General features: G+C 45.4%; 1 pseudogene; it reads right to left on the reverse strand.

Moving 5' to 3' along the window:
• LOC137519365 (tyrosine-protein phosphatase non-receptor type 3-like) overlaps window positions 1–19,753 on the reverse strand; it is a 259,943-nt pseudogene that overhangs the window by 101,086 nt on the left and 139,104 nt on the right.

Raw genomic sequence — 19,753 nt, forward strand, 5'->3', positions numbered from 1 at the left:
CACAACTGGGACAACACAGTTTTCAACCCGGGCACCTCAGAAAAATTAAACCTTTTTTTTTTTTTATTGGTTTTTTTTGGTTTTGGTTTTACAACCAATATAGCTATTGTTTTGACGTAATAGCTGGTGGCAGAGTGGCAGCAGAAGGTAATTCTGTGTACCCTGGCAGTGGGAAACACAGACAGACAGCAGCAGCAGGAGGAATGGAGGAGCAGTGTGAGCAGCTATTGTTGTGACGTAATAGCTGGTGGCAGAGTGGCAGCAGACGGTAATTCTGTGTACCCTGGCAGTGGGAAACACAGACAGACAGCAGCAGCAGGAGGAATGGAGGAGCAGTGTGAGTGTGGCAGCAGGTAGGCAGCGTGACATAATAGCCCTGGTACCTAGCGGTGATACCAGGGCTGTAAATAAACACAACAGGAGGTCCCAGACAGCGGTCGTGCAGCCCACATTGTGTCCAATACACAACTGGGACAACACAGTTTTCAACCCGGGCACCTCAGAAAAATTAAACCTTTTTTTTTTTTTATTGGTTTTTTTTGGTTTTGGTTTTACAACCAATATAGCTATTGTTTTGACGTAATAGCTGGTGGCAGAGTGGCAGCAGAAGGTAATTCTGTGTACCCTGGCAGTGGGAAACACAGACAGACAGCAGCAGCAGGAGGAATGGAGGAGCAGTGTGAGCAGCTATTGTTGTGACGTAATAGCTGGTGGCAGAGTGGCAGCAGACGGTAATTCTGTGTACCCTGGCAGTGGGAAACACAGACAGACAGCAGAAGGGCAGTACACAGCAGCAGCCCACTGTAGGTGTGAAATGTGTGGCTGCAGGCGACGTAATAGTCAAAGTGAACCAGGCTGGCTTAGTGAGCAGGAGCCAGGAGGTGGTAAAGGGTGGTAAGGCACATTAACGATGGTACTAAGTTCCGGCAGCCAGTTCATGTCCCCCTCTCGCCGACAACAGGGGCCAGGAACTCGCCTTCCACCCACGCCTGGTTCATCTTGAGAAACGTCAGTCTGTCCACAGACTTGTGAGACAGACGTGAGCGTTTCTCGGTGACCACGCCACCAGCTGCACTGAAGCAGCGCTCGGACAGCACGCTGGAAGGGGGGCAGGACAGCACTTCCAGGGCGTACTGCGCCAGCTCGCTCCAGATCTCCATGCGCTTGACCCAATACTCCATGGGATCAACAGGGGCATCGCTGTCAAGCCCGCTGTAGGACCCCATGTAGTCAGCCACCATGCGGGTCAGGCGCTGGCTGTGACCGGAGGAGGATGCTGCTGCATGCATCTCCTCTCTAGTCACTGCTGCCGGAGCCTCTACAGTCCTGTAGAGCTCGTGGCTGAGAGACAGCAGGTCTGTGGGGCGCTTGCTGCTGCTGGATGCAGGCACCTGCTGCTGCCTCTGTGCTGGCTGCTGGACAGTGGGGGTGGAAGGCTGGGGGAAGGCTTCCTCCAAGCGCTCAACAAGGGCCTGCTGCAAGCTCCTTATTTGTTGCGCTGGGTCTCCTCCTGCAGGCGGCAGGAACTGGCTCAACTTCCCCTTGAGGCGTGGGTCCAACATCATGCTGATCCAGATGTCCTCCCTCTGCTTCATCTGGATCACCCTGGGGTCCCTGCGCAGGCACGTCAGCATGTGCGCTGCCATTGGGAAGAGGCGGGCCACGTCTGCTGGCACATCGACGTCAGTGCTGTCCTCCTCATCCTCCTCCTCTGCTGCCTCATCCTCTCTCCACCCCCGCACCAACTCAGCTGCACTGCGCTGATCCCCCTCATCAGCAGCCAGGTCAGGGACCTCCACCAAGTCCTCCTCCTCCTCCCCCTCAGAGGTGGACTGTGCAGCTGCTTGCCGCTCCTGCTGGTCCAAGGCTGCCGCTCCCTGTGCCAGCAAAGCATCGAGTGCCCTGTTCAGCAGAGAAACCAGGGGCACCCACTCGCAGACCATAGCATGGTCCCTGCTCACCATGTTTGTGGCCTGCAGGAAGGGAGCCAGCACTAAGCACACCTGCTGCATGTGCCTCCAGTCATCATCGGGGACGATGGACGGGATGTTGCTGGTCTTGTCCCTTCTCTGAGCTGCGGAAACAGTGGCCAGGGCAAGGTAGTGGTTGACAGCGTGCTTCTGTTCAACCAGACGCTCCAACATCGCCAGGGTGGAGTTCCAGCGAGTCGGAACGTCAATGATCAGCCGATGGCGTGGCAGATCCAGCTCCTTTTGCACGTCTTCCAGGCTCGCACAGGCTGCAGCCGAGCGCCGGAAGTGACGCACAACGTTCCTTGCCGTTTCCAGCAGCTCGTCCATCCCCTGGTAGGTGCGCAGGAACTTCTGCACCACCAGGTTCAGCACGTGGGCAAGACAGGGGATGTGGGTCAGGTTTCCCCTGTCTATGGCAGCAACCAGATTGGCCCCATTGTCGGACACCACCTCTCCGACTCTGAGGCCTCTGGGGGTCAGCCAAATCCGCTCCTGCTCCTGGAGTTTGGCCAACACGTGGGCTGCCGTCAGCTTGGTCTTGCCAAGGCTGACCAAGTGCAGCAGCGCTTGGCAGTGGCGGGCCTTCACACTGCTGCTGAGGCGGGGGGTTTGGCCAGGTGTGGCGGAGGATGGCAGAGGATCGGAGGAACCCGCTGCAGTTCCCCTGACCCTGCGGGGTGGCACCACCCACTGTGTTGCTGCTGCTGCTGTGCCCGCTGCTGCTCTCCCATCCTCACCCCCTTCCACCAAGCTGACCCAGTGGACAGTGAAGGACAGGTAGCGGCCTGTCCCGAAGCGGCTGCTCCAGGAGTCCATGGTGACGTGGACCCTTTCACCAACCGCGTGCTCCAGCCCTCGCTCCACATTGGCCATCACAAAGCGGTGCAGTGCAGGAATGGCCTTGCGGGCGAAGAAGTGTCTGCTGGGGAGCTGCCAGTCTGGGGCTGCACAAGCAAGCAGCGCCCGCATGTCGCTCCCCTCCTGCACGAGCGTGTACGGCAGGAGTTGGGAGCACATGGCCCGTGCCAGCAAGCCGTTCAGCTGCCGCACGCGATGGCTGCTGGGAGGCAGAGCCCTAACCACCCCCTGGAAGGACTCGCTCAAAAGGCTCTGGCGTGCCTTTTTGCTGGCACGGGAATCAGCAGACGGAGCAGAGGAGGCCACTGAGGACTGGCTGCCAGAACAGGCCTCAGTGTCGGCGGCAGGAGTTGCAGAGGGGGGAGGAGCAGGGCGTTTCCGCACTCCTGCTGGTGCTGCTGGAGGAGCAGGAGGGCGGGTGGCTGCTGTTGCTGCTGCTGCTGCTGAAGGCTGTGCAGTGATGGGATTGGTGCCACTGCCAGCACCAGATGCCTTCAGCCTCTGGAACTCCTCATGCTGGTGGAAGTGTTTCGCAGAAAGGTGGTTGATCAGCGAGCTGGTGCTGAACTTCAAGGGGTCTGCACCTCTGCTCAACTTCCGCTGACAGTGGTTGCAAGTGGCGTACTTGCTGTACACTGTGGGCATGGTGAAAAACCGCCAGATTGGTGACAAAAACATCCCCCTACGGCATGGAAGCGCTGCTGCCTGTTTCCCTGTGGTGGTTGGGGGGGGGGGGGGGTCTTGGGTGCGGCTGGTGGTGGTACTGGCTGATGCTGCTGCTGCTGCTGCTGAGCCTGAGACACCAGCAGGCTGTGGGACGCTGCCAATGCTTGCAATGATGCGCCTCCTTGCAAGGCCCACAACCGCATCCTCCTCCTCCTCCTCAGAGCTGCTGAGGACGACATCCTCTGGATGTGTTGGCACCCAGTCTCTGTCTGTCACCGGGTCATCATCATCATGCCCCTCCTGAAACATGTCCTGCTCTGATGATGACCCCCCAAACTCCTCTGCTGATGCATGGATGGGACGCTTGACTGTCGCCACAGTCTTGCTGTCCAATCCCTCCTCCCCCAAAGTGCCCATCAGCATCTCCTCCTCCAAATCGCCAACAACAGCATTCAATTGACTCATCATGCCTGGGGTCAAAAGAGTGCTGAATGAGAGGTCGGCGACTGACGGTGAACTGGCCTCCTCCCCAGACCCTGCTGGGCGGCTGCTGCGAACAGGGGTGGTGGTGGTGGTGGTGGTGAGGGTGGAGGCCTCGGATGCAGAGCTGATGGCGGGCTGCTCATCCTCCGTCATGAGTTGCACCACAGTGTCTGCATCCTTTTCCTCAATGGGACGTTTCCGACCCGGCTGGAGGAAAATGGGAGCAGGTGCTACACGCTGCTGCTGCTGTGTCTCTGCAGCGTGAGTTGCAGATGCTCCTCCTGGGCGGCGCCCAAGGCGTCCACGGCCAGTGGCTATGGGAGGAATGTTAGCCACTGACGCTGCTGCTGCTGCTGCGGAACTGTGCATGGTGGCGCGCCCGCGGCCGCGGCTTGCCACAATGCTGCTCCCTCTCTTCCTGATTCCCTTGCTGCCCTTCCCCTTGCCCAAACCGCGCTGGCTGCCACTTCCAGACATCTTCAATGTTTTGGGCGTATAGACAAAAGTTTTGTAAAAGGGCGGGTGAAAAGTGGGGTACTTTAATGGAGTGGGTTGGTTGGTGAGGTGACTGAGTGAGTGTCCCCTAGTACAGTAAGTAAGTATTAACAGTCAGGAAGTACAACTAGCAGTTACAATAATCAGTAGTAGTAATCACAAGTAAATTTAGTGTGTGTACACTCAGACAGTGAGTGCACGCACGCAGGAGCTAGTAGCCTATGGACACAGTGACTGAGTGTCCTAGACTCCTAGTACGGTAAGAGTAAGTAAGTAGTAACAGTAAGTAGAACTAACTAATAACAATAATCAATCAGCGATCAGAAGGAAATGGAGTGTGGGTGGTGTGTGTGTACACTCAGACAGTGAGTGCACGCACGCAGGAGCTAGTAGCCTATGGACACAGTGACTGAGTGTCCTAGACTCCTAGTACAGTAAGAGTAAGTAAGTAGTAACAGTAAGTAGAACTAACTAATAACAATAATCAATCAGCGATCAGAAGGAAATGGAGTGTGGGTGGTGTGTGTACACTCAGACAGTGAGTGCACGCACGCAGGAGCTAGTAGCCTATGGACACAGTGACTGGGTGTCCTAGACTCCTAGTACAGTAAGAGTAAGTAAGTAGTAACAGTAAGTAGTAGAACTAACTAATAACAATAATCAATCAGCGATCAGAAGGAAATGGAGTGTGGGTGGTGTGTGTACACTCAGACAGTGAGTGCACGCACGCAGGAGCTAGTAGCCTATGGACACAGTGACTGAGTGTCCTAGACTCCTAGTACAGTAAGTAGTAACAGTAAGTAGTAGAACTAACTAATAACAATAATCAATCAGCGATCAGAAGGAAATGGAGTGTGGGTGGTGTGTGTACACTCAGACAGTGAGTGCACGCACGCAGGAGCTAGTAGCCTATGGACACAGTGACTGAGTGTCCTAGACTCCTAGTACAGTAAGAGTAAGTAAGTAGTAACAGTAAGTAGAACTAACTAATAACAATAATCAATCAGCGATCAGAAGGAAATGGAGTGTGGGTGGTGTGTGTACACTCAGACAGTGAGTGCACGCACGCAGGAGCTAGTAGCCTATGGACACAGTGACTGGGTGTCCTAGACTCCTAGTACAGTAAGAGTAAGTAAGTAGTAACAGTAAGTAGTAGAACTAACTAATAACAATAATCAATCAGCGATCAGAAGGAAATGGAGTGTGGGTGGTGTGTGTACACTCAGACAGTGAGTGCACGCACGCAGGAGCTAGTAGCCTATGGACACAGTGACTGAGTGTCCTAGACTCCTAGTACAGTAAGTAGTAACAGTAAGTAGTAGAACTAACTAATAACAATAATCAATCAGCGATCAGAAGGAAATGGAGTGTGGGTGGTGTGTGTGTACACTCAGACAGTGAGTGCACGCACGCAGGAGCTAGTAGCCTATGGACACAGTGACTGAGTGTCCTAGACTCCTAGTACAGTAAGAGTAAGTAAGTAGTAACAGTAAGTAGAACTAACTAATAACAATAATCAATCAGCGATCAGAAGGAAATGGAGTGTGGGTGGTGTGTGTACACTCAGACAGTGAGTGCACGCACGCAGGAGCTAGTAGCCTATGGACACAGTGACTGGGTGTCCTAGACTCCTAGTACAGTAAGAGTAAGTAAGTAGTAACAGTAAGTAGTAGAACTAACTAATAACAATAATCAATCAGCGATCAGAAGGAAATGGAGTGTGGGTGGTGTGTGTACACTCAGACAGTGAGTGCACGCACGCAGGAGCTAGTAGCCTATGGACACAGTGACTGAGTGTCCTAGACTCCTAGTACAGTAAGTAGTAACAGTAAGTAGTAGAACTAACTAATAACAATAATCAATCAGCGATCAGAAGGAAATGGAGTGTGGGTGGTGTGTGTACACTCAGACAGTGAGTGCACGCACGCAGGAGCTAGTAGCCTATGGACACAGTGACTGAGTGTCCTAGACTCCTAGTACAGTAAGAGTAAGTAAGTAGTAACAGTAAGTAGAACTAACTAATAACAATAATCAATCAGCGATCAGAAGGAAATGGAGTGTGGGTGGTGTGTGTACACTCAGACAGTGAGTGCACGCACGCAGGAGCTAGTAGCCTATGGACACAGTGACTGGGTGTCCTAGACTCCTAGTACAGTAAGAGTAAGTAAGTAGTAACAGTAAGTAGTAGAACTAACTAATAACAATAATCAATCAGCGATCAGAAGGAAATGGAGTGTGGGTGGTGTGTGTACACTCAGACAGTGAGTGCACGCACGCAGGAGCTAGTAGCCTATGGACACAGTGACTGAGTGTCCTAGACTCCTAGTACAGTAAGTAGTAACAGTAAGTAGTAGAACTAACTAATAACAATAATCAATCAGCGATCAGAAGGAAATGGAGTGTGGGTGGTGTGTGTACACTCAGACAGTGAGTGCACGCACGCAGGAGCTAGTAGCCTATGGACACAGTGACTGAGTGTCCTAGACTCCTAGTACAGTAAGAGTAAGTAAGTAGTAACAGTAAGTAGAACTAACTAATAACAATAATCAATCAGCGATCAGAAGGAAATGGAGTGTGGGTGTGTGTACACTCAGACAGTGAGTGCACGCACGCAGGAGCTAGTAGCCTATGAACACAGTGACTGAGTGTCCTAGACTCCTAGTACAGTAAGAGTAAGTAGTAACAGTAAGTAGAACTAACTAATTACAATAATCAATCAGCGATCAGAAGGAAATAGAGTGTGTGTTGTGTGTGTACACTCAGACAGTGAGTGCGCACACGCAGGAGCTAGTAGCCTATATGAACAGTGACAGTGAGTGTCCCTACGGGTACAGTAAGAGTAAGTAGTAAGTAAGTACAACTAACAATAATCAATCAGTAATCAGAAGGAAATAGAGTGTGTGTACACACAGACAGTGAGTGAGTGCACACACGCAGGAGCTAGCTAGTAGCCTATAAACAGTGACAGTCAGTGAGTGTCCTACTCCTAGTACAGTATAACTACAATACTATTAGTAAAGGACAGCAGAAATACTGGTATAGATGATGAGAGAAATAAACAGAGGACAGCTGCCCACAGAGGCAAGGCCCCCCTGAGGCCTAAACCTGTAAGCTTGCAGCAGCTGCCTGTCTCTAATGTAACACACAAGCTACTAACTAAAATACAATGTCTATCTAAATAACAACAATACAGGTGTATATGGCAGGTGTAGGTGAGCAAAAACGCTAGGTAAATGAACACAATAGAGCACTTGCTAAGCCAAAGCACAAAGGAGCAGATCTCTCTCTGTACAAGTCTCAGGCAAGCATGGAAAACCCGAACATGGCGGCCGCTATTTATAGGGTAGGGGCTGGCCAGGGTCCCCCTCTGTGATTGGCTGCCGTCAGAGGGCCTGGGAGCCCTCTGATTGGCTCTAAGCACATCAATCTGGGCTATGACGCTATTCGAGCTCGGTACCGAGCTCGAATAGCGCCGGTTTGCTCGAATAGCTCGAATAGTGAATGGGCTATTCGAGTGTTCTCGAATAGCCCATTCGAATAGCTACAGCTATTCGGAGCTCGAATACCGAGCTCGAATAGCTGAAAAAGAGCTCGAATATTCGAGCTACTCGAATATTCGAGCTCTGCTGAGCACCACTATTAGCCATAGACCCTGAACAAGAATGGAAATCAGGTGCTCTGAATGAAGTCTAAATGGATTAGTCACATGCTTGTGTCAGACTCTACTGATGCCAGAAAGATCAGCAGGACAGCCAGGCAACTGGTGTTGTTTAAAAGGAAATTAATATGGCAGCATCCATATGCCTCTCACCTCAGGCTCCCTTTAAGGAAAACAGGGTATATTCGCTAATGACCGGTAATATTTATGTGCACAAACAATGCACATGTATTTTTCCCGGCATTACGCAAACTACCTAACACATGTTGTTTGCATAACTTAAACTACATTATAGACACAATGCCTGCTTTGCTCATATAGCATGCCCTATGTTATTTGCATAACAGGTTTTGTTAGTGTATTGTGAGTTAGGCAGCTCTCCAGTCCACATGTAAGGAAGCAAGAGAAGAAAATTAACAACATACAAGGCTCTCTGATGGCCAAAAGGCCATTATTATAGTATTATAAGAATCAAGGTGCTTTTCCTTGACAGGATCTCTATAAACGTCTATCCACCAATAAGGTTTGTTTATAAATTACTGCATGTTAGCATATTACTGTATGTCATACAGGGACTAGCACATCCCTGAACAAAATGTGTAATTTGTTTCTGCATCCATATGCAGATACATGGTAACTGAAAATATGAATATGAACCCTAGATGGAGCCATTTAATCATGTTATCCCTCAACTATATAATAGCCAAGCATAGTGTTAACCAGTGTAACTCAATTCTCAAATATGTTGAATTTATTTATTTTTAATTTATTGAAATAATTGCAAGTGTAAATTTAGGAAACCATATTACAATAACATAAGCGTTTTTTTCATGTTAATCGCATATTTTGCACTGTACTTTTCCATGGTTTTTGAGCAATCACGATTCGCATTTCTTTACCATTAGAATTGTGATTGTTTAAAAATCGCCCAAAAACGAGGCATGCACCGCGTTTGTGTCTACCAATAATTGCGAATCACCGGCGATCCTGGCAGTGAGGTCACGGTTATATCCTTTTAATTTCACTAGTGCTTTAAAAGGCGATAGCAATCGGCGGCGATTCAGCGATTAGTGGTTAATGCCAGCTAATTGCCCAAGTGTGAATGGGCCCTAAACATCTGTGCCTGGATTTAATCTGGTAGGTTGTCAGCAAGGCTGGGAGAATGTGCAGAGCTATACAGCCTATTAGGAGGGGGCTCTGGGCCCCTCTATCAGCATGTGCCGATGAAATAAACCCATCCATATCCAGCCAGTAAGTAAATACAGTATAAGGCAAACATACTCTACCACTGTGCATTTCAACTCCATAGAATTCAAGTGTCCTTGCAATGTTAATATAGCACGACTCTGCTTCAGTTTGCCCGAGACCACTAAAAAGACAAACAGGAAATATTTATATTAGTATAAATATTTTTCACCAAGACTGTATTATGCAGTATTAAAGAGGCACTATGGCGAAAAATTGTAAAATTTAAAATATGCGCAAACAGACAAATAAGAAGTACGTTTTTTTTCAGAGTAAAATGAGCCATAAATTACTTTTCTCCTATGTTGCTGTCACTTACTGTAGGTAGTAGTAGAAATCTGACAGAAGTTTTGGACTAGTCCATCTCTTCATAGGGGATTCTCAGCAAGGCATTTATTCTTTATAAAGATATTCCCTAAAAAGGATTTAAACAAAGATGCTGGCCAGCTTTCCTGCTCGCTACACAGTTTTTTGGCAGTTGGACAGAGCAACTGCCATTCACTAAGTGCTTTTGAAAATAAATAAATCCCTGAGAATCCCCTATGAAGAGAGGACTAGTACAAAACCTGTTTTTGTCAGAATTCTACTACCTGCTGTAAGTGACAGCAACATAGGAGACAAGTAATTTATGGCTCATTTTACTCTGGAAAAACCGTACTTCTTATTTGTATACGTTTGCACATATTTAAATTTTTACTATTTTTCGCCATCGTGCCCCTTCAAGGAGGTTACAAATTGGCAATTTCTAAAGCACTTTCTCCTTCTACTGCAGACCTACTGTGGCAGAATTTTGGACTGTTCCTTCTGATATCAATAGTAGTAGAATAATATGGTTTCAAATCATTTAACTATGCAGAACTTGAATGCTAAATTATAGACGTAAGGCTTTGTAGAGTAAGTACATGTGGAAAGAGATGACTGCAATATGTAAAAACAACCCTCTGAAACTTCAGGACAAGCAAACTCAATGAGAAATCTTCAAATCCTTCAATATGGACATCCAGTCTGAAAATCAAAGAAAAAAACTAGAGCTTGCACATAGGAGTGCACAATTGAAGGTAAAGAGGCGCCCTGGTTGAAATAAAAGCATCTAAAAACAGCTTAAAATCGAGGAAATAATATGAGGTGGCTTACCTCAATAACGAAATCCTTGTATATGACAAAAGATTTTTATTTAGCACAGGCAACGCGTTTCGCGGGTCCAAGCCCGCTTCATCAGGCCAATAAAAGTGCCTACAATAGTGAAAGAGCTCCTCAGTATAACTGTATCGACAGCGTTATAGGTTAATACAATGAATACTTATGCATTATACATTTATATCCTAATAGTATACATACCATTATGGTTAAATGAAAAACGATCAAATGATTCGATAGATCCATCAATCAGAAAAACGATTTTTAAAAAAAGTAAATATAACCTAATTTAAGGATCTGGACTGCTGATCTAAAATGGGAGATGGTAAATATGCAAATGCAGTGTTCAGCTGCATGTGAAGGTATGTATATAATGTTCAAAAAGGATCAACAGTCCATGGGCCTGATTCACAAAGCCACGCAAACCGTCCAGCACGGGTGCGCCAAACAGCCAGCACACGAAGCGCCGCCCGCGGACCCGCGCGACCGCGGCAAACCGCTTCCAAACTGCTTCGCGTGCTGGCTGTTTGGCGCACCCGTGCTGGACGGTTTGCGTGGCTTTGTGAATCAGGCCCATGGACTGTTGATCCTTTTTGAACATTATATACATACCTTCACATGCAGCTGAACACTGCATTTGCATATTTACCATCTCCCATTTTAGATCAGCAGTCCAGATCCTTAAATTAGGTTATATTTACTTTTTTGAAAAATCGTTTTTCTGATTGATGGATGTATCGAATCATTGGATCGTTTTTTAATTTAACCATAATGGTATGTATACTATTAGGATATAAATGTATAATGCATAAGTATTCATTGTATTAACCTATAACGCTGTCGATACAGTTATACTGAGGAGCTCTTTGGGTACGTTTCCACTTGAGAGGCGCGATTTGCTCGCGGAAACCACGTCAACGAATCCGCATGCGGTTGCGGATTCGTTGACGTTTCCATGCGGATTTTCACGTGGAATCGCCCGCGGTTTTAACGACGCTATTTTAACCATGTCAATGCCGGCAAGCATTGACATGGGTCTTTACACGAAATCGCACGCGGAAACGCCGGGAAAACCGCAAGACTAAAGAGCTTGCGGTTTTCCTATTTAGTTACATTACCGACGATTCGCGTGCGGGTGTGCGGCGTGCGAATTCTGACGGCTCTGCTGTGCAGATTTTTTCTGCATAGCGAGCCGCACAGAATTCCTGACAAGTGGAAACAGCGCCCTCCACTTGTACTGTTTGAGCGAATCTGCATGCGGAAAAACGCATGCAGATTCGCTCGAGTAAAAATGTACCCTTACACTATTGTAGGCACTTTTATTGGCCTGATGAAGCGGGCTTGGACCCGCGAAACGCGTTGCCTGTGCTAAATAAAAATCTTTTGTCATATACAAGGATTTCGTTATTGAGGTAAGCCACCTCATATTATTTCCTCGATTTTAAGCTGTTTTTAGATGCTTTTATTTCAACCAGGGCGCCTCTTTACCTTCAATTGTGCATAGCTATAACCCCAAACAATCTGTGTTTGAGGGGTGGTGACAGACCACCTGTGGGTGCCCCACAGTGGACACCTGTCCCTACTTTTTCAAGGAGAGCGACCACATCCAGGTCCCGGCTGGGACTACCCCGAGTGGAGTCGGGTTTATGGTCTCCACCTGCTTCCTACGGTTGGTTGCCCTTGCAACCTCCTTTTGTGAGTAGTAATTTATTGAAATTCCTTTTTTTAATTGCATACTAATATACTACACTATTGGGCTCCCGTACTTGTCTCCTATATTTTTTACCTGCAAGGTGCTGAGGCACCCCCACTACACTATTGCACATAGGAGGTTAGAAGACACAGGACAGAGCAGATTTTACAGTGGATCTCTCTTTTTTCACACCCTCTCAGCAAATACACAATTCTAAAAAACAAAATCTTACACACAAGTGTCAAACTCAAGGCCCATGTGCCAAATAATTTTATGTGAAATTGAAACCCATAATCTCCATCCCATAGGTGCCGATGGGAGAGGGTGATTGTTACGGTATATGCACCACACCTCTTCTTAGAGGGCAGCTTGACTAACTGCTGCTGCAATTCTACTGTATTCAATGCCACATTACTGTATACTGTTCACACATACTACCCCTTCTCCATACAACATAACATGTTGTGTGTGAGTACAGCCCTTGCTCCTCATCCCCCCACCAGGAAAAATCATTTTAGGCAACACGTTTTAAAAAGTGTATGTAGCTTTATATCACAAGAGCAAAGTTATTAGATCTGTTGATTGATAGTCAAGCTCTATTGCTCTTACTGTTACCAAGCTTGCAGCTAAAGCTCTAAAACTGTAATATTTCCAGTTATTTAGCATTTGCCTGATAAAAATATAGTAGGTTCAGGCTAATTTCACAGTGGGACGTTAACGTCCCACGTTACAGCAGCCAGTAACGCAGCTTAACTCACAGCACTGTAAAATCAATGTGCTGTTCACAGTGCACACGTTGCGTTACATAGTAACGCAGCACGTTTAAACAAAGTGCTGCATGCTGTACAGTATACTGGGCTAAGCCACGTTAGACTGTTTGCACATGCTCAGTAATGTTGGAGGAGGAGGTCTCCCCTCCTCCTCCAAGGCCAGCCACATGGCTAATTAATATTCACTGCACTGTGGTGACTCATGGTGGGACTGTAGTGTTGTCCGGATCATGAACGAATCGTTCATTTGATCCGGATCTTTTTTGTGAGTCGAATCATCCGGATCATCACAATGAAAGATTCGGCAGCGGATGTCTGTCTGGAAGAAACAGGAACATACAGAATGTACAGTGCAGGGAAAGTCCTGTCCTGCTAGTCATTTCAGCCAGTCTGCTTCCCTAGTAAAATGATTCAAATGATTTGGTTCAAAGATCCGAATCTTTTCAATGATCCGATTCAAATGATCCGAATCCTTAAAAAGATCCGGACTTCCTATCACTAATCTGAAGCGGCTGCTTTGAGAGCTGCATAACGCAGCTCAATCTGACGTCCAACTTCAACACCACCATGAAACACCACCATGCGTTGTGTTAGGGGCACGTTATGCGACCATAACGTCCCCTAAAACGCAACGTCCAGGTGGGAAAGTAGCCTCAATGTCTATTTTTTGGGCTAAGCATATTAAATAATAAAAAAAAATTAAAACAAGTTACCATACTGTATATTCCCTCAATACAAAACATGCTGTGAACAGTATTGACATGCATACACGTCAGTACTCTCCTGCACTGTATTTACTAGACCCTTGCTTGACACATTTTGGCAAGTTACAGGAAAAAAAAGTTATGAAAATTAATTTGATCACCTTTTGCACAAAAATCCTGGGGAAATTGAACGCCAGGGAAGTTAAACAGCATTCTGCAGCATTCACAACAAACATGAATAGCTTGGTAAATGCCTGCAATGTGAAGAAACCCCATAGCACAGCATTCACAATGATTATTACCTGTGCTGGTTGTGGAGGGTTTCCACTTTGCTTATGAAATCGTTGTCTTGACCAGGGATAAAACTCTTATTTGATAGGTGTCCCGGAAGATGCACTGAAGAGTTGTAGTCTCCCAACTCAGCTGCATAAAAATCAGAAGACCGTTATAAACTAAGTACCTATCTGACCAACCTGTTATGCTGGGTACACACGTTAAGATTTTCTGTTCGATTTTTCGACCCAATCGTTTTTCCCGCACGATTCCGCACTCGATTCTCTTATCTTCATTTGTTTTTCTTATCTTTTTTTCATTCACCGCTATGAGAAATCGAGCGCGGAAGCGATTGGGAGCAAAATTGGACATGACGGATTTTATCTATCGGATCCATCTATCGCACGGAAAATCGTACCGCGTGCATTAGAGGTCGTATTTCACTTTTGTATAACCACATCATGGGATTCACTGCTGGCATAAAGTATGATCTACAAATAGATATGCACCTTACCCAATGGCATAAGATTTGTAAAAGCATGAGGACTGTCTTAATACATCTGTTGTAAGGGATAATGTTATCAAAGTAGCCACAAGATTGTATACAATCCCAACAAGACTCCCTAAGATGTTCACCAATGTTTCCCCTTATTGTTTTTGAGAAAGTCTGGAGGATGGATCCATGTCATATTTTCTGGAGTCGTGTGGTTTGCGGAAAGTCTATGTGCTAAAATCAAGATTCATCTTGGTCAGTTCCTCTCTAGCAGCTTCCCAAACACTACTGTTTGCTCCCAGTCATTCTATACCTAAGGTCTGGAGAAGGGTATAGTGTTCCTTTATTAGTTCAATTCTTTGGGCCATAGCATACTGTATACTTGTAAGACACCTACCTTGCAATAGGAACAGGTACTTGGCAGAATAATATGTTGAGGGATTGTGTGCTACACACTATGAGCGACACTGTAGTTAAGTTTCCCTCAGACTGGGATGATTAGGTACAATTCAGTTCACCTCATGCACCTTAAACCTTGTAATCTTTCCCCCTGTTTATGTCAATCTCATTTGGCATTCTTAATTTTTGCACTGTACTGAAGAACGGATTTATACTTTTTGTGCCCCTAGGCCAAGTATGTTGTGGCACTGCTTTCATGTGCAGCAGAGCTCCTCCCATTCCATGTTCAGTCCCTTCTTCCAAGTGTATCATTCATGTACAGCAGCTCCTCTCTTTCATGAACTGATCCCTTGAGCATCAGTTTCCCTTTTTCATGTGTTGCTCCCCATTTTCAGCCTCGTCTTTCATATGTAGCAGCCCCTATTTCATGTCCAGGTGCCCCCTTAGGCTGCAGCCACCAAAGGCCCAGACCTTTGTGGCTTTTCCAGAAATCCGGCCCTGACTCTACTACAACTGTTTAACATTTAATTTGGATAAAAAAAATGAAAGTGTGCTAAATACGACATATGTATAACTTTATCCAGGTAATAATAATACACTGAAATTATTTTTTCCTTAAAAGCTACAGGTATATGGTATATGGATTTTCTCTGTGAGCTTGTGCTATTTCATTTTTTTTCCAAGGAAAAATATGTGCTTCCAAACCGTTCTCTTTATAAATACATCCAAACTGAAGTAGCATTTATCCCATAACAAGTATGTTCTGACAATGCATCTCAGGAGTCCATTTAGTGAATGTTTTGTGGAGTGCAGTTCTATGTGAATGCCAGGAACTAAACAAGATAGGCTACAAGCGCTATCTCTGTCATCTTTTCACAAATTATTTTCTTCACAGCAACAAGAACTCCCACGCCCAAATTTCTAGCAGTGATGTTCCAGCTTTACTCATGAACAGCTTTCAAAGCAGCTTAATCCCTGTTCAAGCTAAGAAAACAGCATTAGCTCCTTGGCAAATTCGCTTGGAACTCCGCCACACTGTTCATCCTAAACTGAAACAATGCTTAATTTGAATGCACTTTTTCTATTAGAAATATGTGAGCCAATAAATATTCTGCTGATATGAGACTGGAAACTTCGGGATGTTTCTGGGCTTAAACATTTGCTATAAAAGGGCAATTAGCTATTGGGTAACCCTGCATTTATGGGCGAACCTGATAGATGTTAAGAATTATGAAATTAATCTTCATTGTCTGAGCATTCAGCAATCTAAATATAGTGCTAACACCTGTGCATGCATAGAGTGATTATGCTAAACAAAAACAGAAGACCGTAAACCAATTATCAAGTTCCTGTATGCCTGCCACATGCCAGTGTCATTCAGTCCACTACTAACTTATCTTATACTTAGGATCTCAGGAAGACAATGGCCTCAATTCACTAAGCTTATCTCCTGTCTTTAATAACTCTTCTAGAGTTGTTACCATGGTGATAAGGCATGTAGTATTCAAGAAACATTTTACCTCAGGCAAACCTAAAGTTAACTCTTCTGTATTTAAGTTAACTCTTTAATCCTTAAAATAACTCCAGAGTTAAAGACAGGCTGTTCATTAACTGCGTGTGAAAATAACTACAGAGGAGGTAAATTAACTACAGAGGAAGTAAATTAACTACAGAAGAGGTAACGTAAGGAATGAAGAGATAAGATAACTCTCTTACTGTGTGGAGGTAAGTTTTCTCTTGCCTTATTATCTCCAGCATGATCTTAGTGAATTGAGGCCAATATCTCTTATTACAACTTTCCATGAGTATCCAGTTGCCATGCATCCACACTGCACAAACACATTTCCACAGGACACAAACTCATTATACTGGCATTTGCCAAGCATCTAGTGGCTGGATAGTGTACTGGTTAAAGGCTCTGCCTCTGACACAGGACACACCTCTTCCTGTTCAGTAAGCAAGCACCTATTCAGTGTGGAGTCCTTGGGCTAGACTCCATAACACTGCTAATGCCTACAGAGCGCTTGTCAATGGTATTATCTTGTCTAGTAAAGGGTTACTGTTTTTACTCCTAAAATGACACTGAAGTGGGTCACTGTGTACCTATCTGGTAGTAAGGGTGATGACTAAGCAGATTTACTACCTCAGTAGCACTGGCTGCTGTCATAAATTAAGCTCTAATGAGTCCCATCCAGTTTCCATAGTCAGATGATAATCCAATTAGCTCCGTGACTACTAACACCCTCCCTCTGTACACCTGACTCATGTCTCAGTACTGGTGTAGAGGCCAGGTGATGACATCTCCATCCGGTATGTGGCTAGCATGGAATGGGTGAAGGAGGAGTAGGCAAAGGCATGGCAGGAGGTGCCTTGCTAAGCTTCTGAATGAGGAAATCCAGACAAATACCAGGCAAAATCTCATTCATGGCAGTAGAAAGTGCAGTTGGGGTGGCAAGGCAGTATAAACTACAAGGATAATTTAGCCAGTTCCCTTATATTACATAGAAATGGTAAGATTGTATGAAAAAATTGTACCATGTATGGCCACCATTACACAGAATACATTTTCAGTTATATTGCAAGGTATAGAATTTTGTGAATGTACAACAAATATGACCGTGACATAATTTTGAACTCTGTCAAAACATGTTACTCCAATACTTGATGGGGCACGGTCTAGTTCTCATAAATACTTAAAACCTATTAGTAGTTTTACAATTTTACAAAAATAAATTAGTAAACTACAAATCTGTAAACTTTTCACTCACAGCAGTTCACAGGTAAAAATATACAATACGGTTGCATGAAACAATGTAAAATGACTTACACTGCACAGCATATGATGCCAGTACAACAGCTGAATTCAATGGACATGCTAACCTAAGAAAAGACATAAGATGCACGTTAATTTTTCTTTGTATGACAACAGAATTAAACCTCACATTACAGAGCGTATAACATGACATAAAGCTTTTTAGAGTGTATACCAATCCAGATAAAGAGGCGTACCGTCTAATGTGACTGTTTATCGTTAACACACACATATACAGTATATCCAATAACCAATTGGATCAGAAGCTGATGTAGTATAGGAGGAAGTCCCAAAACACAAAAGGAACATAATATAAATTAAATGTGCCTTTTTAGTGAGCAACGGTGGTTTCCCATGATGCATCACTCCCAAATATGCAAATCCTCTCTTTATGCCACTGAAAGCCAGGCTCACTTCCAGAACCGCTGGTGTATAGTGAGTCTAAAGCTTTTACATTTCTAAGAGCCACATCAATCCAATCCAACAGGTGATGTACTTGTAAAGTATTCCTGTTGAAAATGGTTCCAATTAACACCCTTATTTACTGGACATCTCCCAAAGGCCCCTAGTACTTGCTCTGTCTTAAATACAGTTGGAAGCACCAGGGGCAGCTCCATTGCCCCGTCTAGACGCTAGGTAGCAATACTGAATAATGTGTCCGGAAAGCTGATTAGGATCATTGATACGTGTACTTTATAAACACACCTATTCTTTTATGTTCTGTGTCCTCATGTGTCCCCCTCTGTGCCCCTTTGTGTCTCCCTTGTGTCCTCCTTTGTGTCCTCATGTCCTCCTCTGCATGTGCACAGTACAGGGAGTCCCCGACATTGCTGCGGGTTGGAGGTTTGTATTTTTACGTTAGGTTATGTGGAGCTTTGCTGCAGGTTGGAGGTTTGTATTTTTTGTTAGGTTATGTGGAGCTGCTGCAACAACCAGTGTAAAGTTAGAGTTCCTCTTTCTCATAACCTAGAGTGTCCCTCAAACAGCTTATAGAGTCAGATGTGTATAATACCAGCTGAAAATAAGTTTATATACACCGTACTTTAGACCATAAGACGCTCCTGACCATAAGATTGTCAGGAACATTAATAGGACAAAAAACAGGGGAAAATAATACAGTTAGGCAGGGGACACACTTGTCTTTCAGTTGTGTGTGTTGAATGTAGAAAAACGCATTTTTCACAGCAGCTAATGTAACTGATGCCCCTTGATTTACATGAGTTCTCAATTTAAATCAGGTTTTCTGTGCAAAAAACACACATGAAAACAGTCAGGAGTGTCCCCTGCCTAAACCTGGTGCGTCCAGGGTGCAGGGGCGTCTTGTAGATCCCCCCTCCCCAATGATCATATCCTCCTTGTACTACTTGTGTCCCCATGTGCTTCTTGTACCTTTTGTGTCCCCCACTGTCCCCCTTGTGTCCTACTCTGTCCCCTTGTGTCCTGTGTTCTCCTCTGTGCACCTTGTGTCCTCCCCAAAAAATATGGTAGTTTCTTTAAAATAATATGTCCATAGAGGAAGATCTGCTGTTTTCCCAATATTGTGTTAAAAGACAACTGACCTGAGAGAGTTATGGAGACTGACATATGTATTCCTTTTACATAATGCAAATTGAATGGTTGTCCTGCTGATCCTCTGTCTTTAATACTTTTTAGCCATAGACTGTGAACAAGCATGCAGGTCAGAAGTTTGGCTTAAGTTTGATTGGATTATCTGCATGCTTGTTTCAGTATCAAGTTATAGGTACTGGAGGGCGCTGCCTAAATTACTATTATACAGCTTATTGATATCACAATGATACAGATCCTTCACAACAATATTCTACCTCCTGCTGCAACCATCTAAGGTGGGGTTTGCCCCATTTCCCCCAACTCTTAAAGAGCAATAGATTTTATACTGATAAGAGGTGCGCTGGACATGAACAATCACAGTCTACTGTTCTTATAGATAAAACAATTTATTTAGAAATATTATTACACTATGACCCTTTAAGCGGAACTGTAAATAGTTTTTAAACACAGTGTTTCACTTACCTGGGGCTTCTGCAAGCCCCCAGCAGCCGCCCTGTCCCGCGCCGGTCCTGCCCGAGGCTCCGT

The sequence above is a fragment of the Hyperolius riggenbachi genome, chromosome 5 (genome assembly GCF_040937935.1).
Source record: "Hyperolius riggenbachi isolate aHypRig1 chromosome 5, aHypRig1.pri, whole genome shotgun sequence".
NCBI classification, from domain to species: Eukaryota; Metazoa; Chordata; class Amphibia; order Anura; family Hyperoliidae; genus Hyperolius; species Hyperolius riggenbachi.